Source organism: Dipodomys spectabilis, unplaced genomic scaffold (assembly GCF_019054845.1).
Source record: "Dipodomys spectabilis isolate Male_0828 unplaced genomic scaffold, ASM1905484v1 ptg000309l, whole genome shotgun sequence".
NCBI classification, from domain to species: domain Eukaryota; kingdom Metazoa; phylum Chordata; class Mammalia; order Rodentia; family Heteromyidae; genus Dipodomys; species Dipodomys spectabilis.
In genome coordinates, this window is record NW_024870986.1 from 1,399,337 (window position 1) to 1,418,860 (window position 19,524).

Below are 19,524 nucleotides of genomic sequence, written 5' to 3' on the forward strand. Positions count from 1 at the left end.
AGAAATGGCAAAGTTCATCTAATGTAGGACTTTGTATACCTGGCTAAATTAGAAATTAGATTTAAAATAAATATTTTGTTTATAATTTCATATTCTAACAGATACTACAAAATTGTTTTCATGTTGAAGATGTAATTTAGAAATTCACAGACAATTCTGGCATTCTATTTGCCTAGAATATTCTTTCAAGTGAGGTATAATTAGAACTTAGTAGCTAATTCCAACAGTTCATGTATGACATAATAATGTAAATAATCTAGACAGAGTTTCCAACAAATGGATGCTATTAATTTATAAATTTAGAAAAAGAGTAATTTTTTGAGACTTTGGTGTAACATGGTATGAAGGGAGTAACTGTGTGACATCTTTTTTCTTCTACCAACACATAACACTGGAAGAAATTTCCTTAATTATGTAACTCTGTATACAATGAGAAAAAAAGCTAGGTTTGAGGTTTGTTTTTATTTTGTTTTGCTATTTAGTTTGTCCTGGGGCTTGACTTCTGGGTCTGGGCACTGTCCCTGAGCTTGTTTTTGCTCAAAGCTACTGCTCTACTACTTGAACTTCAGTGCCACTTGTGTCTGGCTTTTCCTTAGCAGTTTATTGGAGGTAAGAATCTAAGGAACCTTCCTGCCAGGGTGGGCTTTGAAACTAATCTTCAGATCTTAATATTCAGATATTCAAATTTCCTGAATAGCAATGATCAATACAATAATAATCATATATAATAAAATAAATATAAAATAAAAATAAAAATAAATAATCTTTGCAAGTGTTCTTATCTCAATAATATTACTATGGGAAAATGATGCAGCAAAATTCAGTGTAGTGTTCTTTGCACAATTGCGAGGGCATCACAGCAGAAGTGTACTATTTTTTCACAATAATGTTAAGCTAGTCATGAGGTGAATTTAGAGAATTTTATGGTGCATCATACATGTTGGAAACTTTTGGGTTAGGATAAATTTATGGCATAAAAACTTGGGAATGATTGTCATAGAAACAATAGCTTACTCTGATGAACAAATGTTTACTCTTCTGGAATTAATTATTATAGATAGTTCATAGGTTTATCCTTACCAGAATGTGGGTCTTTTTCCTGTTGACTTTTAAATATGTAACGTCACATTGGAAACTGCATTTATTGCAGAATTAAATAAAATGCAAACAGATACTGTTTTAAATGAATCTGGGATGGCATGTTCAGAATTTGAACATGAGTATTTAATAGTCAAAGGAATTTTGAAGAACACATATATTCCGTCCTCTTAACAATTACTCAGTTTTAAGTTAGGAGTTTCCATAGAATTGAACTGTATTCTGTTTTACTATGAGACATTACTAAAATAATGTGTTTTTCAAAATAATGGCAAGTATATTGTGAAAATAGTGATGATGTCTATATTATTATATTAATATAATATAAACTTCAGAACTATCATTCATGAATTGGGCCTGCTAGGCCCTGAGTTCAGATCCTAGCACTGCCAAAAATTTAATCTTGGAGTAAGAAGCCAAATGTGCCACCAGTTTTCCTTTCATGGGAGAGTCCTGGGTGTCAGACATGATGGAGAACACACCTAGAAATCTAGATGCTCCCTCCATCGATTTTGTTTGTACACTCAAACAACTACTGATGCTTTTGCTGTTGCTATTGATCAATGGGTACTATTGCTTTCTTTGTTCATGCATTTTTTTATTATAAAATTGATATACAGAGGGTTTACAGTTACTTAAGTCAACTAAAGTGTACAGTTCATTTTATTTTCTAAGTTTCAAATTTTGAACTTACATATTTTCTTTTGATTCCCTAGGGTAATTCTTTTTTCAAAGTGTTGGATTAGTTAATTTAATTTTGCATGATTTTTATACATGTAAATTATTCAGACACATATATTTTGCTTTTAAAATATTTATCATGTGAATATTTAAAAATTATTTTCTTATTTTTTTATGATTGGTGAATTTAAATAAATTTATTTTCTTATACTTCTAAACATATTTTTCAGGTAATAAATACTTACTATATTTTCAAGAAGCACATACTTTATTAAGAAAGGCTTCATTACCTGGTCACTTTTTTGTAAATATTTGTACTTGAATTTAAAAAAAGTTTGACCTGGGCATGGTGATTTATGGCTTCCATTTTCTAGCTATGGTAGGAACTGCAAATAGGGTTTGTAATTCAGGAGAGCCTGAGAAACTGAGAGCTTATTATAAAAATATCTAGAGTGAAATGATTAGACATATAGCCATCCATAGCGAGATATAGAGCACCTGGTTATTATATTCTAAATCTTGAGTTACAACACCAGTAACATCAATCTTTTGTCAAAATAAGGAAATATATTTCAAAATGTTTATTATTTAAAACTTGTTTGCAAAGGTTCTCATGTCTTCTATTTCTTAATTTTCAATTTAATCTCTAAGAATCCAAGTATATTGTGACTATTTTATTTCTACTAAACTTTTACATAGTAAGAGCAATATTATGATTTCATATATTAACTTACTTTTATTATTTGTGATAATTTCCTCTGTTTAATATGATAATATCAATATTCCAAATGTGTGTATGTAGTATGTGTGTGTGTGTGTGTGTGTGTGTGTTTATGTGGTTTTGGTGTGTGTGTGCTTTGTGTGTACTTTGTAGTGTTTGGGAGATCACACCATTGTTTCACATATGCTAGGCCAATGTTTTAGCACTGAACTATCCTGTCTAGTTTTAATGTAAATAGTGTTTTATTACTTTTAAATTTTCATTCTTAGTATGTTTTTTGAAAATTATATATGATAAAATGTGATCCATATTCTATCCACTGTAGCAATTTTTATTATTTTATTGTTATTTAGAATATTTCCACTGCCTCTCCACTTCCAAATCCATCATTTCCACCTGTGGTCCTTATCTCTAAGAATATCACTAACACAGTTGCCAGCCAGACCTATGGAAGCACTTTAGATTTCTTCTTACCCTTCTACTCCCTCCCATTATATATGATGAATGATCAAGATTTTCTGAGTTTCTGTCACTAATATGATTTCGATGTACTCCTTTTTATTCCCCTGACACCAGCCTGTTTCTTTACTCATCACTGTCACCTAGTCCTAAAACAACCATTTCCAAAGTATGTTTTTCCCTGTATTCTTTTCATATTGGTCCTCTCCATCACCAAATTACTCTCTTTCTAAGCACACAGAGTGAAGAGCTCAGACATATATTCTAGTATTATTTACTCACTACATTGACTGTTAGTCTTACATTTCTCATTTGTAAATGGATGTAATCTACCAGAAATAATGGAGAATATATTTGTTGACTTCTAGAGCAAGAAAAAAGAAAAGTGAAGAGTCCTTACATTTTCCACCTTACCTTACAAATAAGGAAAGAGTAAAATTCAGTTTGTGTTTGCTATTGATAAAGGTTTTACTTTGCTTCTTTTCTCTCTTCATTCTTTTTGCCTTGAGTGTTTACCTATTCTTTCTCTTATTTCTTTGGAAATTAATTATCATATTACTATTACAATCTCTTTACATTGTAACAGTCTATAAAATGCTTTATTTTCTATTTTATTTTTTCCCATCTTCTCTGTCTCTCAGTGCACAGTATTAGGTGGATTAAAAAGAAATGGTTCAGGAAACTTTGATTATTTTCCTCCTTCTCTTCTCTGAAGTCTTTCTGATTTTTGAAACACAATACCAATGACATACAGCTACTATGTGGTCCATCATTCTATTCTATCCCTTCTCATTCTCCTCTGTTGTACAGCTCAAGTCGTTATCACTCAGCTCTATTATGCTATAGTGTTCCTAAATTTTAACTCATTCCTAAATTAAATTTAGCTGTTTCAAGCATTATCTAAAGACAGTTTTTGTCTATATATATATCTGGGGTCTTTTGTTTTCACAAGGTGCAAAATATGAGTGACTATCAAACATCTAGATATCTCTGTAGAAAATTGTTCCACCTACTCAATAAACTCATATGTAAATTCAAGGAATACAGGTCAGCCAGAAAAATTTTTTAAAATCGTATAGCTTGAGCCCTCATACTAGATTTGAATCTTATTACCATGTTTAGTAGTGAAGACAACATAGCTCTGCTATAAGAACAGACACATAGAAGTATGTAACAGATTTATCAAAAATAAATTTTTAGTTTTATGGTCAATAGATTTTGAAAAGGATGCCATTACTTTGTTGGTATAAAGTCACAAATAATTTCATGCAGAAATAAAAATAAATTTTACCTCTTGGCTCTAAGGTCTATGTCCTTTTAAGGTAACTGCAGATATGTAAGTGGTATTATGTAAATTGTGTAATGTGCTTACAGCTGTATTGAAGAACATACTCAATATATCATTGGAAAACATTGGTTATTGAAAAGCATCTATATGAGAAAGTTTTTTAACTAATCACACTAAGTTGAAAACTACATCTTTGTCCATCAAAATGTGGAAGTAAATGATTTTATTTATAAACAAACAATACTACCAAGAAAAATGAGTATACAAGAAAGAGACTGCCAGGTGCCTGTGGCTCACAACTGAAATCTTAGCTTCTCAGGAGGCTGAGATTCAAAGACAGCCTAGGCAAGGAAAGCCTGTTACTCTTATCTCGAATGAACCAACAAAAAAATGTGGCGCTGTGGCTCAAGTGGTAGAGTGTTAGCCTTGAGTTGAATTACACAGGGACAATGCCCAGGCTTGATACAAGTCACACAACTGGAAAAAAGTAAGGGTTAATCAAAGTACTTTTCCTATTTTATAATTATGAGAACATTCTTTAGAAAATGAACCCTGATGTACACCAGAATTGGAGTCAGAGCTTAAGGATCAAGTGTAGCACATCCATATGCCCAGTCTCTTAGACTCTACCATTACAACCTGTGTGCTAAAGGGATCTGAAAGGTACAATGTTCAAAGGCTTAATATGCTCCCCAAGCCCTTTGTGATAAGCCGTTGAATTGTATTGTCAATGTCATTACAGTTCTGAACCTAGCATAGCACCAGTAGCTCACACCCATCACCCTAGCTCAGGATCACAGTGTGAAGGCAACTAGAGCAGGAAAGTCTACGACACACTGGCTTCTACTTCTAAAAGATCAGATGATCAAGAGCTTCCTGTGTTTCCCTTGGTGATGAGAAGTTACTTGCACTCTAAATGTTCTTAGAGTTCTCAAGCTATAGAAGAAGGAAAGAAAGATCATTGACCCACCCTGGGTTCAAATGAGGTTCTCAGGATCCAAGCCCTAGCACGGTTGGCAGGAAGGAATCCAGTATAACACTGTATTTGAACGCAGAAAACAGTTGCAAAAGCCAGGTTGGGTGAAGACACAAAGGCCTGCAGGATTAGGAGGCACAATGTACACACTCAACAGGGAAGTGAGCTGCAAAACCACTTCATTCATTCCAGGCACAGTCAGCGATGGGGGGAAACCTGAGAAATTTGTTAGAGTTACACCAGGGTCAGGCTTTTCTCAGCCTCTTCAAACAATGACTAATAACCTTCTTCCCTCAGGTGAAGGGAGCCTCAGGCTATCTTTAAGTTACCAATAGAGAGCCAGTTTAGTGAGAGAGAGAGGGGAAGAACAGAGTAGAAAAACCCTGCTCTCTTGTCTTAGGGAATGGGTTTTTGAGTTTCCATCTGTCAGATTTGAAGGCCCTTCTTTTACCTCTGCCAGTCCATTCTCCTTCCTTCATTCTCCACAACATTAATGCAAATCCACAGTCCAAGAAGAGTCAGGGTACTTTTTCTTCTGTCTCCCAGCAGCTGAGTTAGACCCTGTCTCTGCCCTCTTGAATCTGGGGTCTCTGGCTGCCTGAGAAGTGGGAAAGTGATAGTCTTCCTGTGGTTGTGTGAGGGAAATGCTGGTAGCCTGGCAAACTGCAAAAGGCCTCATGACTGGGAATTGTACCAAGCTAGGAAATATGTATTCAATACAATGAGTTTATAACACAGAGACTGCTTTTATTACATTGCATGTTCCAGGGCTCCCCTCACTGATCCCAGGGTAGCCAGAGGGTTTCTCTGCATGCCAGGCCTGCTGGAAGAAGTCTCTCTCATTGTCTGGATAGGCAGGCAAAAGGCTTCGCTCCTGTACAGCTGTGTAACAGATAACTTTATCTGGGCCAATTAGTGAGGAGGAGTGTGGGCGAGCTCTGAAGGTCAGGAGAAAAAGGCCTGTCTTACCCCAAGCTCTCTCTCTTCCCAGTGCAATGTTTTGACAGGAAGCCTTCATTTGTGCCACCTACCATGGCAAGCCATGTTCTGTGCTCTTATCCTGCCTTTATGAGACTATATTCCGGTGTTAAATGCTCAATATTATTCAGGAGTCCTTCTGGGAGACAACTAGGGCACTGAACCTAATCAAATGTTTCAATCACAGCGATAATGGGCCTATGAAAGCTCTCATAGGTTTCCAGAAGCTTGGGAAATCCAAGCACATGTTGGATATCACAAAGTTTCCTTTCATCTAGGGCTGGTGAAGCTCGTCAGGTTTTGAAACCTTTGACCTCTCCTATTTGGGCCCTGGGTGGCTAATTTTTGTGGTTGAACACAGGACCTGCGTGATGACCATGAGCTCAGAACAGAAGTCTAATTCTTTCCCATTTTGTGTCACAGCTTCACTTCTGCTTTCTCTGTGTGTGTGTGTGCATGTGTTTGTGTGTGTGTGTGTGTGTGTGTGTGTGCGCACGCGCGCGCGTACACGAGTACTGGAGCTTGAACTGAGGACATGAGTACTGTACCTAGTTTCTCTTGTACAAGGATTGCCCTCTACTACTTGAACCACAAAGGCACTTCAGGCTTTTTCCTAGTGATGTTGTAGTGAGAAATCAAGCCCAGGGTTTTGTATATGGAAAGCAATCTACCACTAAGGCATATTCTCAGCTCTCTACTTCAGGTTTGTTAGTTTCTTTCTTTTTTGTTGTTGTCGGTTGTAGGAGTTGAAGTCTAGGCCTGGCTGATGTCCCTGAGCAATTCAGCTCAAATCTTATGGTCTACCACTTGAGCCACACCACCACTTCTGGTTTCCTGGTGGTTCATTGGAGCTAAGTGTTTCAAGGACTTTCCTGCCCAGGCTAGTTTTGAACCATGGTCTTCAGATCTCATCTTCCTGAGTAGCTAGGATGACCGGCATGAGCCACAAGCACCCAGCTTCCACTTCAGGTTTCTTAGTGGTGAATTGGAGATAATAGTCCCATGGGACATTTTGTCTGGGATATTTTGGAACCCAGATCCTCAGATCTCAGCTTCCTGAGAAGGCAGGATGGTAGACCTCGGCTATAGAACCCTAGGCCCTGGCACACTGCTGCAAGGGGGTCCTTGGCTCCACATGGTGGAGTGCTAGCCATGAGCCCAAGAAGTAAGGGTCAGTGCTAGGCTCTGAGTTCAAGGTTCATGACAGAGAAAAAAACCAAACAATTGTCTTCAGTAGGCAACTCATGAGTCTTCAGTAATACATAATTTTGTCCCTGCCATGTGGACATATCTGAACCTCAATATTCTTGTCTGCATAATCATCTCAGTTGTGGAGCTCTTACAAGAATAAGATGAAAGAATGCAGCCTTTGAAGGACAAAACAAATATCACTCTTTACAGGACTCAGTACAAGGCATCCTGTGAAAGTCTTAGCACCCAGCACCCAATGGAGGACTCAGCACCTTAGGAAGGACTCATCACATAGTTATATCCCACAAGCTGTCATTAGTATTATGGTGCTTTCATCAGTATCACCATTCTTTCAGAAACACATCACAAACTGCACAAAGTTAACATCTAATGATTCAGAGGAATGTTTTTTGGAGGGGAGTAGTCAGCCACAGGGATTGCACTAAAATGTTGGGGGTACTGTCCTAAGATCTTTTGCTCGAGGCTAGAGCTCTACCACTTTGACCCACATCTCAGACTTTCACATATATTCTGCTAGGACTGGGTTTTAAAACCATCAGTGTCAGATTTCAGCCCCTGAGTATCTTAGATGACAGGGGTGAGCAAGCCAGCAGCATCTGGTTCCGTGGAGCTGGGTTGCAGTGATATACCTCTGGCTAAGTCAGGTTAGATGGCAGCTGTCAGCACCAGACTCCCAGCTTGCTCTGTGACGAGGTATTTGAAGTCCTATCCTGGGTCTTGAGTAAGGGTCTAGACACAGTTCCTAAGGTTTTATGCTCAAAGCTAGTGCCCGACTTCTTGAGCGACAGCACGACTTCCTGATTTTTATGTGCATCTGGTAGTGAGGAATCGAATACAGGGTTTGGATGTACTAGCCATCACTATACCATTGAGCCCTATTAGTGACAAGTGTATAAACAGATAAAGGTGTAGATTGGCATATATATATATATATATATATATATATAAAACAAGAGAAACATGTCTGTATATTATGAAATTACATATATTACTACCAATTATTGACAATCAAATTATTCCTTCCATTTTTAAGTATCATGGTTGAATACATAATAAAGTATTAATTGAACATTAGTAAATGTAGTGTAATTGTTGTGTATAATTTTATATTATACTTATACACTAACTACTAATTTAATTGTTACTTTTGTAACATTTGTATGGATGCATATTGCAATGCATTTCTTAAAATCTCCCACCAATCCTTAGTGGCAGTCCCGGGACTCAACCTCCAGGCCTAATTTGAAGTTTCAGCTATGGCTTCCCTAATAGCCAGCCAAACATCAGCATGAAAGGTCATGTGCACTTTTCGGCCTTGTTATTTAGACCCAGGATGGTCACAATGCAAGGGGAAAAAATGTAAAACCACCTTCCTGAAGTTCTCCGTTTTAACCTTCTCCTTTTTATTTTTATTTTTGCCAACCCCGAGATTTGAACTTGGGTCTTAATAATACAGGGCCAACTGTGGTAGAGATGCCAAGACCTGAGTTCAAGCCCCATGCTTGGCCAAAAAAAAAATTAAAAATAAATTAAAAGCCCTGGCTTGGAATTTGCAACATTTTTCTGGCAGGCCTGGTATTTGAAATCAGGGTTTGGGTAACTCTGTGGCACTGTGGGTGAAGAGGAAGCTCACTGTCCTTGAAGACAAGAAATTCAGACCAGTTCCCAGGGCCTGAATTGAAGTGCCAGCACTGGAAAAGTGAGTATAGCGTTTATTAGCCTTATTTATTTAGTATTATTACACATACAACATTTCATTTATTACATCCTATCACACAGGATATATTTGCATATGGACTATACATCATACTGAGACCCAGGGCTTTTTTTCAGGAAAAAAAAAGTTTCAAAAGTGGCTCCTTACTCCATGAATGAGACTGAGATGAGAGGTCATGGGTCAAACTCAGCTCAGGGGAGGAAAGTTAGTGAGACTCTTCATGACAATGAACTACCAAAAACCAGAAATGGAGCTGTGGGTCAAGTGATAGAGTGCCAGCCTTGAGGGAAAAAGTTAAGAGATCAGAGACCAGACCCTGAGTTCAAGCTCTGGTACTGGCACAGAAAAAATAAGGATAACCTTTCAGGAGTACCCACTCCAATGTGGAGAAAGGCCATTATCAGCTGGGCACCAGTGGTTCATATCTGCAGCCTAACTACTAAAGGCTGAGACCTGAAAATCAATCAGGATTCAAGGCTGGCCTGGGCAGACTCTTATCTCCAATGAATCACCAAAAAGCTGGGAAGCAGTGCTTCTATGGTTCAAGTGGCAGAACACCAACCTTGAGCAAACAAGCTAAAAGATAGCATCTAGGCTTTGAGTTCAAGTCCCGGTAAACACATAAATACATACACACACTCACACACTCTAACATCCTTAGTATGTGCCAGTGGCTCATACCAGCAATCCTAGCTACTTGAGGCTGAGATCTTACAATGGCAGCTTGAAGCCAGCCCAGACAGGAAAGTCAATGAAACACTTATTTCCACTAAACTACTAAAAAAGATGAAAGTTGAGGTGTGGTTCAAGTGGTAGAATGTTAGCTTGGAGCAAAGGAAGCTCAGGGACAGTGCCTAGGCCCTGAGCTCCAGCTCTAATATATTTTTTTAGACACCCTTTGCCAGCCCCACAGCCGATAAATCCAGATTTTGGTCATACTAAATCTCACTTCCACTCCTGCCATTTCCACAGCACTGCCACAAGTGGCCGGTGTGTGGCCAACACTGGGTGAACATACACAAGGGGGACATAGCCAGGTCAAGCTAATGCCCCAGAACTTTGAGGTATTGGCCATACCAGTCTCTCTTCCCCCAGTTCCCAGGCCCTGGAATCTAAAATCTGTGCCTCTGTATTCTGGGCATCTGGAATTGTCTAGAAGGACCAGAGAGTCCCAGCCAGGGCTGGAAGACAGACTTTCCTGTGATAAAGTTTGTTTACATTTCCTAGACACTGACCAATACTTCCAAGCCATCTTGGCCTCACCTTCCATGTAGTCCTGGATCCCCTTGCTTGGGTGGTCTTCAGTCAGCTTTCACGCTCGAGTTGGCCAGAACCACCAGCAACCCCCCATTCCCTACTCCACTGCCAGCCTGTTTAGAGGGATGTGCAGAGGACCAGCTGAGGAAAAGGACAGGACATCCTGTGACTGAAGCCCTCCTTCTGAGGCAGAGGAAACCAGCTAGCACTGTTGTCCCAGAATCCCCTGGGGCCGGCCAAATATTTGGACAGCCAGACTTGTGCCCCAGAGAAAAGCTGGAACACAGGCCTCTGGCCATTTCGCACTCATTGTAGACCCAGATAGGGGGCTAAAGTCAAGGTCAACGTGGAGGAGGGGCACCATCTCAGGTCAGGAAGAGGCAGACAGGCACCCAGGAAGGGGACAGAGAAAGACAAGGGAAAATTACTCACACACACACATACACACACACACACACACACACACACACACACACACACACACACACACACACATATGGACATTCCAAGGGCTCAGCAGTTCCTGAGAACAGAACCATGAACTCTGTCCATTAGGATCACATCCGACCCATGAGAAGATGGCACTATCATACACACACCAACTGTAAACACAACATTGAGCCTCTCACATACTTGTAATGTCTCATAACCCAGCATGTAATTTCCTACCGTATACATTGGTATGTGGAAAACTCAGCTACCTCTTTGTTTATTGTTGATCATGGGGTTTGAACTCTGGGCCAGGGTGCTCTCACTCAGCTCTTCAGCTGAAGATGTGCACTCTACCACTTGAGCCACAGTACCACTTCCTGTTTTCTGATGGTTCATTGGCTATCAATTATCACACACTTTCCTGCCCAAGCTGGCTTTGAACCGTGGTCTTTTCAACTCAACTTTATGAGTATCTAGGATGACAGTTGTCAACCACCAGCAGCACCAGGCTTCAACCACCTTCATATACCCAGAGGAAACTCAATTCGTCAGGCCACATACTTCTTGCAACACTTGACTTCAGTCTTTGATATCCAGCATCCAAATCTATCCTTCAATGGAGAGAATACAGACACATCAATCCCACCCCTGAACCATTAGCCCACTCTGCCTGCCACGGGTCTCCTCTTCTTGAGTTCTTCATAAGGCACCGCCCATTCTAATGTGGTTTCAAACTAGGACAAACTTGGGGAGTTCTTAGAAATGTCTGTACAATGAGGCCAGCACCTAGTCTCTCAAACACAGCACCCCTACACACACCTCCACATCTTTATAGGCAAAGATGTTTTACTTTCTTTCTTTTCTTTGGTTGTGAGGCTTTAACTCTGGGCCTGGGTGCTGTCCCTGTGCTCTTCATCTCAATGCGAGCACCCTACTACTTGAGCCACAGCACCACCTCCGGTTTTCTGTTGGTTTGTTGGAGATAAGAGTCTCAGGGTCTTTCCTGTCCAGGCTGGCTTTGAACTGTAATCCTCAGATCTCAGCTCTTGAGTACCTAGGAATAACAGCCATGAGTATCCAAAGATATTTTTCCAAGGTTTTGAATCCTATCCCCTCGGAAAACCAAGATCTGAGGACTGCACAGATGGATGCTGCCCTTGGCAGCAAAGTCCATGAGAACTCTTTATTTCCAATTAAACACCCAAAAAAAATCTGGAAGTGGAGCTGTGGCTCAAATGGTAGAGTGATATAGCATAAAATACAAGACCACACCCTAATTTCAAGCTTTGTCTAGCATAGACCCACCCAAGAAAAGGAAGCAGGTTGGCACACGGAAGCTCAAAGCTCACACATAATACTCAAGCCTCCAAGAACAGACCCCATCCTGATCTGATTCACTAGATTCTATGTCCTACATCATGGCAGTCTTAGATGGGACTGACAATGCACCAAGTTAGGACGTTCAAGTACAGTCTCATACTGAGGATCCTCTGACATTATCAAAGACTCAGGATCTCTCACAGTCCTGCCTAACCACTGGGCAGTGAGGTGAGGTCTAGTTATCCAACCACATGATATGGGAACCAAAGGGTTTCTTGGTCAAGGGACGGAGACTGGGGGTGGGGGAGGCTCTAGGTCCCTCTCTCTTGGGAAGATAAAAAGGGCTGATCTATCCCAGGAATGTTCCTGTGTTGTGAGTATTATTAAAGAAGCAACCCTGCTCAGAGCCCAGTGCTCTGGAACCAGTCCTGGAACCTTCATTGTCTATGACCCCCCAGACCCTGGCACACACTATAATAGTTTGTTAGATAAATAAATGAGCATCTGTCTATGACAATACTACAGAAAAGTCCCATCTGATTCAGGTAAGTATCCTCTGTGGGGGAGGGGAGACGAAGCCTCATATAGCTCTCCCACAGTTCTCCCTCCTCCCTCTTCATGCCCTCCTGGTGACCTTGCACTTAACTGTTTTGACTCCGAGGATATGAGCCACAATATACTCGCTGGATTCTGGGCCTTCTGGGATGCCTATCTTCTCAAAGATCTCTGCCTAGCGGCTGATCAGTTCTGTGGTACTCAATTCCCCACTCAGGTGTGAACGAGGTTGTCATGAGCTGAATGTCTAGCTCAAGAGGCCTCCTCTCCTCCCCCTGGGACCAGCCAGGATGGTCTACCACATCCGGCCCCCAAGTTTCATGCTGCAGATAAAAGATCCTTGAGGCAGCCTGGGGCCTCTGAATCTCCCAGCGTCCAGTGTAGGTGCTGGGTATTGTCTCTACTCACAGCTGGCAGGCTGGGGATGGTGAGGTCACAATCTCTGCTCCCCACAATGCCTTCCACTGTGGTGGTCACCCTAAAGAGAGCAGGAAGAGATTCAGCAGCTGATGGAGAAAGGCAGTCAAGGCACAACGTTCAAAGCAGGACACAATATGGCTTGTGAACTCTGCCTGTGCAGCTTTGAATGTTATTGTTTGGTGGCTGAAATGGTCCATCTAATTTGACCCATAATCCCAGGCGTTAGTGGAAATTGCCAGCTTAAACAAGAACAACAACAAAAACCCTGGAAAATGTGGCATTTAATTTATCCCAATCAAACTTAAAAGTTTCCAAAGTCAATGGTCCCCTTTCCCTTCCAGACAGCCTACAGCAGGTTACAGAAACTGGCATTCAGTGAGCCCTAGCTAATTGACATGTCCTGATACTGAGTGGGCTCCAGTAGGGGGAATGGACTTGCCTACCACTACCAAGGTGGAAATGGCTCAAGCAGGACACAGATTGGAGTCTGCAGGACTCCAGGGAGGATTGACCACTGGTGCACTGCCGTGGGAGGGAATACACGCCACCAATAGGGGCATGGAGCCCTGTGCCCAGATGCCCACAGAGATCATGAATGCCCTAGGTAAGGTTCCCCTCTCATCCTCCGTCATGGTGAACCATCTGCCATGTCACACTGTATGCAAGCCCCCAAAACCTCATAGCTTCAAAGACCCTGCCCTGTCTTCTCTCCCATCTCATTACCTAATTATGTTTGGCAGACACATTCTCAACCCTTGAGTTAGCTCCAACTATACACACGAGAGCAGAATGTCTGGCTGGAAAATTGTGGCTGTGGTCACACTCGCCTCACCAAACTTCTGGCTGGGGATAGAAAGACAGGTGTCCACTCTAGTCCAGGGTTCACACAGGTCTCCTAGGGGAGGCACATGCAGGCCCATCATCTACTGTGGGCTATAGGAAAGGGGGAAGAGAGAGGTGGAAAGGGGAGGAAAGGAATATCTACTGAAATTTTCCATAAAGGAGCCATGAAACTGTGAAGGAGAAAACAAAGATTGTGGCTGGGCTCATACTTGGTATTGATGAAAGAAAGAACAAAAACAAATACACACACAGAGAGAAATAAAATGCTTTTGCTGTTTTTAGACATGATGATGTAAATATAGTTTCATTGATCTCATCTCCCTGCTCTCCTAACACACAAACACACACACACACACACACACACACACACACACAAATCCAGAACAGTGACAGAAGACTCTTCCATACAGCACCTGCAATTTGCCAAATGATCACTCACCTGAGTACAGTCAGGCTGTACAAGGAGAAAGATGATCTCTCTCTCTCTCTCTCTCTTCTCTCTCTCTCTCTCTCTTTCATGGTCTCTCTCTCTTTCAATCTCTCTCTCTCTCTTTCATGGTCTCTCTCTCTCTCGGTCTCTCTCTCTTTCTCTCTCTCTCTCTCTCACACACACACACACACACTCACACAGACTCAGAATAGTGCCTCTCTTAAGTTTGTTGTTTCCTCATGGGGGACAATGTACAAGCTGGAGCATGCAGGTTCCGATTCCCCATTCCCTTGTCAGAACCAAGGGCTCCCACCCAAGGGGAGCACCACTCTAATGACACAGCACCACCTCACCTCACACCTTCTCCAGGGCCAGACCCTTCCCCTTGGGAACAACCGGCCTTAACTCCTCTTTCACCAAAACCCTAGGCCAGGATGTGCGGTGAAGGAATCCTCAGAGAAGTGGTCCTCAGAGGCAGGATTGAAAACAAGCAGGGGGTCATGGGGTCCCCAGGGGGTGTCTGACCTGGAGTGGGGCGGTGTTGAGGAAATAGATGGGGTCTTAAAGGCTACATACATGGAAGTACTCCCTACTTCCAGCTTAGGTACTTCTGGGCGACTGTGTGGATTATTGGGGAGGACAAGGAGACCAGATGGACTGGGAACACCAACAGATGCTTGCAGAGCTGGGAAATGTGATAACCCTATGATTACTGTTGACAGCTAGGGTGGGGGGGTCATGCTGGGTATATGTGCAATGGAATAGTGTGTTCCTCCCAGATATTCACCTTCTATCTGACCCCCAGTGACCTCACCTCCCTAGTGGGCTTTTCTGGGTCCCTCCTCACCTGAAAGGGAGACTGAGAACAGAGGTCAAGGACTCACACAGCAAGGGGGTCCTGTCTTCTGCATCCAACACCCCCACCCCAGAAAAAAGGAAAAGACCCAAGAAGGCAGGTGTGGAGCTGCTGCAACCCACCTCTGACTAAAACCACCAGGCTCCCATCAGGGAGAGGAAGGGTGCAGATGTGGGGCTGTGGGTCTCCCACTGCTCCAGGCCAGGGGCTTGGTGGTGTCCCTTTCTCACCCAAACCTGCATCTCCCCATTTCCTGGCACACTGACCACTAGGAATGGGGTTGGAATCCCTGGGTCCATCAACCCCCACCCTTGGGGCACATTTTTGGCAGAGCCAGGGCTGGCCTTCCTGGCACTGAGGAGGCATGGTGGGGATTCGAGCGGGGAGGCTGGAGTAGTGGGTCTGGTTCCACAGTGAGGAGGGGGGTGTTCGGGTAGGACACAAGGTTCGAGCTCGTGGGGCGGCCACCCACATGTGCTACTGGGAGAAGCTGTAGGCTGTGGTACTGGGTGCAGCGGACAACAATGGCAGCATCATGGTGGATGCTCGGGCCCAGAGCAAAGGAATGGGGCCCGGGACTTGGTCAGGGTCGCAAGCCAGCCTGGGGCACACCATTGCTAGATTACTCCAAGAGGCACCATGTGTCTGAGCCAGCAGTGACATATTTGAAATGCGATGCCGTAGGGAGTGCAGGAGAGGGGACTGGGGCAGTGGCAGGCAGGTTGTGGGGCTGAGTGCCCCCCAGCCCCAGCTGAGCTCCCAACACAGGGACCTCAGGCTCACGGTCTATGTGGCTTCTGAGACTCCCTGGGGCTGTGCAAGGGATGTGCCTGCTGTGCTGGCTTTGTGTGCTCTGTGCTCTTTGCCCAGACCCATGTTCCTACAGCAGCAGAGGCCAGCCATTGACGCTGCCTGGCCTGGTGCCTGTGTCTGCCCTTCTCTCTCTGCCCCCAATTCTCTGCTGTGTTGCCCCGCCCCCACTGCACAAGTGTTCCAGCCTGCCCCTGGCTACAGCAGATATGTGCCCCTTCTGCCATGCCCTGTCCTCTCCTTGGTCACGCCCCCTACCCCCTCGGCCAAGCCCTCTATCCCTGGCCTTGTGCTGCACTGTCTCTGCCCTAAGGCTACCAGGCCATGGAAAAAGCAGCCTCATCTCAGCTCAGGGCTTACCCCCAACCCCAGCAGCTGCCTGGGGGGATCAAATTTCCCCTCAGCCCAACCACTGGGAGAGACTCTTCTCCATCCACCCCACACACCAAGCAAGTGCATGGTGACCCTCTGTGTTTGTGTTTGTGTGTGTGTGTGTGTGTGTGTGTGTGTGTCTGATTGTCAGGGATAACTCCCTCTCAAGGACTCAGATCATAGCACCCTTTGGGATGTCAGCACACAGCGCACTTTAAAAAATATAGCACAAAGAACCCTATGTAATGGACTCAGCATGACGCACCTTTTGAAAGACTCAGCACATAGCAACCTCTGGGATCCTCATGGTAATCTAAAGACCAGTAAAATTAGACATGCCATTTTGACATGAATAAAAAATATCATACTAATATGACATCATATGTCATAGTGACATTGTACACATATTGTGAATGCCTATTCTGTGATTTCATTCTATTTCAAGCAAGCAATATTGGTGGGTATCAGAAATCCATTGTGACCTCAAAACCATTGTAAGAAAAATCCCTTTCTGATATCACAGTGCCATTGTGATAACATTAACCTGTTGTGACATCACAAACATCTCCTGTCCATTGTGACCTCATCACCAATGTGACATCACAAAGCCATTGTGATATCACATTGCTGTTTTGACATTACAATCTCCTTGAGATCTCCCAAACCCATTATGACATCTTTAGCACCTTTGAAAAACCACATGGCCTTCGTGACACCACAGTCCCTTTGTGTATCCATATCCTCATTGTGAAATGTCAATTGAGATTAGATATGCCATTACAATATCACAAAGCATTTACAATATAATCATCGGTGTGACATCACATTGTCATTATAACAACATCGTCTCATTGTGACATCACAATTCTGTAATGACATCATACCACTATGACATCACATTTTCATTGTGATATCATATATACATTATCAGTGCCTATTATGTGATCTCATTATATTTCAAATGTGGCATGTGGGTTCATATAAAAACCACATTTTGACTTCATAACCATTGTGACATCACAATCCCTTTGTGACATAACATTGCCATTGTGATATCTCTAAACAACTGTGACAAATCAAACATGTCCTGTCCTCATAAGTTTTGTGACATGTTGCCACTGTGTTATGTTAGGCCCATGAGAGCTCACTATTTTTGACATCATATTGTTTCAGATATGACATGAAATATTCGAAATATACTGTGACATCATGAGTATTGTGACATCACACTGCTGGATGTAATGACCATTGTGTCACATTGTCACATCACAAATGTGTTCGGACTTCATCACTTTTGTGCCAACACATGCCTCTGGAATCCTCACAATCCCATTCTAAACTTATATACTCACTGTGAGTTAGGGATAATTGAGGTCTGGAATGACATTGTCACATCACAAACTACTGCGACATCACAAAACTATTTTGAAATCATCACTATTATGGCATCACCAACTAATTGTGACAAAACAACATTCTTACAACATCATAATTTGACATCATATTGCAATTGTTGTTACAAACCTATTATGACCTCATCACATCTTAGAACATTCATGGCCTTTGGGACATCAAGTTCCTTCTTTGAACTTGTATCATTGTGAACTTGTAGCAATTGAAATTTGAAATAAGATGTGATATTACAAACTAGTTTGACATCACTTACCCACTTTTATATCATTAACACTTTTGACAACAGAAACCTCACTTTAAACTAATGGCAATTAAGATCTGACATGCCATTGTGACATCACAAACCTTTTGTGACATCATCACCAGTGTGACATCAGATTGTAGTTATGACAAGCTATAGTGACATCATAACATTATGACATCGTATTGCCATTTTGCTGTCATAGACACATTGTGAATGTATATCCTGTGATTTCATTCTATTTCAAATGTAGCATATCAGTTGATATCAGAAACACATTGTGATCATAACCATTGTAATATTATGAACCCTGTGTGATGTCTTAACCAGTGTGAAATCACACTGTTGTTATGATATCTTTAGCTAATGGTGACATCACAAAATGACAATGACATTATAGCATTTTCCCTTGTGTCACTGTGACATCATAGTCATATTATGAATGCCTAATCTGTGATTTCATAGTATTTGAAATGTGGCATGTGGGTTGATCTCAATTGTCATTAACTACCATAAGTATATGATTTTGGGAAGGCATTCTGATGTCACCAAAGTATATATAGTCAAAGAGTTAAAGAACTAACAGGTCTGAGATGTCACAAAGTGACACCATGGTTATGATGTCCAGTAGTGTGATATCATGAAATTACACTGGAATTTAGATATCAGATATCATATCTGAAATATGAGATCGAACAGAGATTTTCAACTCACAAAGGGCCTAAAATATCACAATGGCATATCACAAAAGTTATGAGGACAGGAGAGGTATTTGATGTCACAGTAGGTTAGTGATATAACAAAGGCAATGTGATGTGACAAAGAGATTTTGATGTGACAAAGGTTATGAGTTCACAATGGTTTCCTGATATCAACCCACATGGCACATTTGTAATAGAAATAAATCAAAGAACAGGCATTCACAATGGGTCTATGACATCAAAGTGACAATGTGTTGTCAAGGCAGCAATGTTTGATAGGATATGTACTCATTACCTTATTCATGTAACTGTAATCCCTCTGTACACTGTACTTACAATAAAAAATGCACAGAAGAAAAAATTGGTATGGTGTCATTGGGGTTTGGTGTTGTCACACTGAGATGATAGTGTCATGATGATGTGATTTCACAGTCATAATTATTGCACAAAGTATTTGTGATGATACAATGCTATGTGTGATCACAATTTTCATTAGTTTACTATGAGAATATGGGTACACAAAGGATCTGTAATGCCACAGAGGTCGTGTGTTTTGTAAAGGTGTTAAGAGTTCACAATTACTTTATGATGTCACAATGTGATTGTGAAGGCACAACAACAACGGGATGTCACAATGGGTTTGTGATGTCACAGTGGTGATGAGGTCACAATGAGTTTGTGATGTCACATGAGTTTTCAATATTACAATGACAGGTCCAATTTCAATTTCTACTAATTCACAAT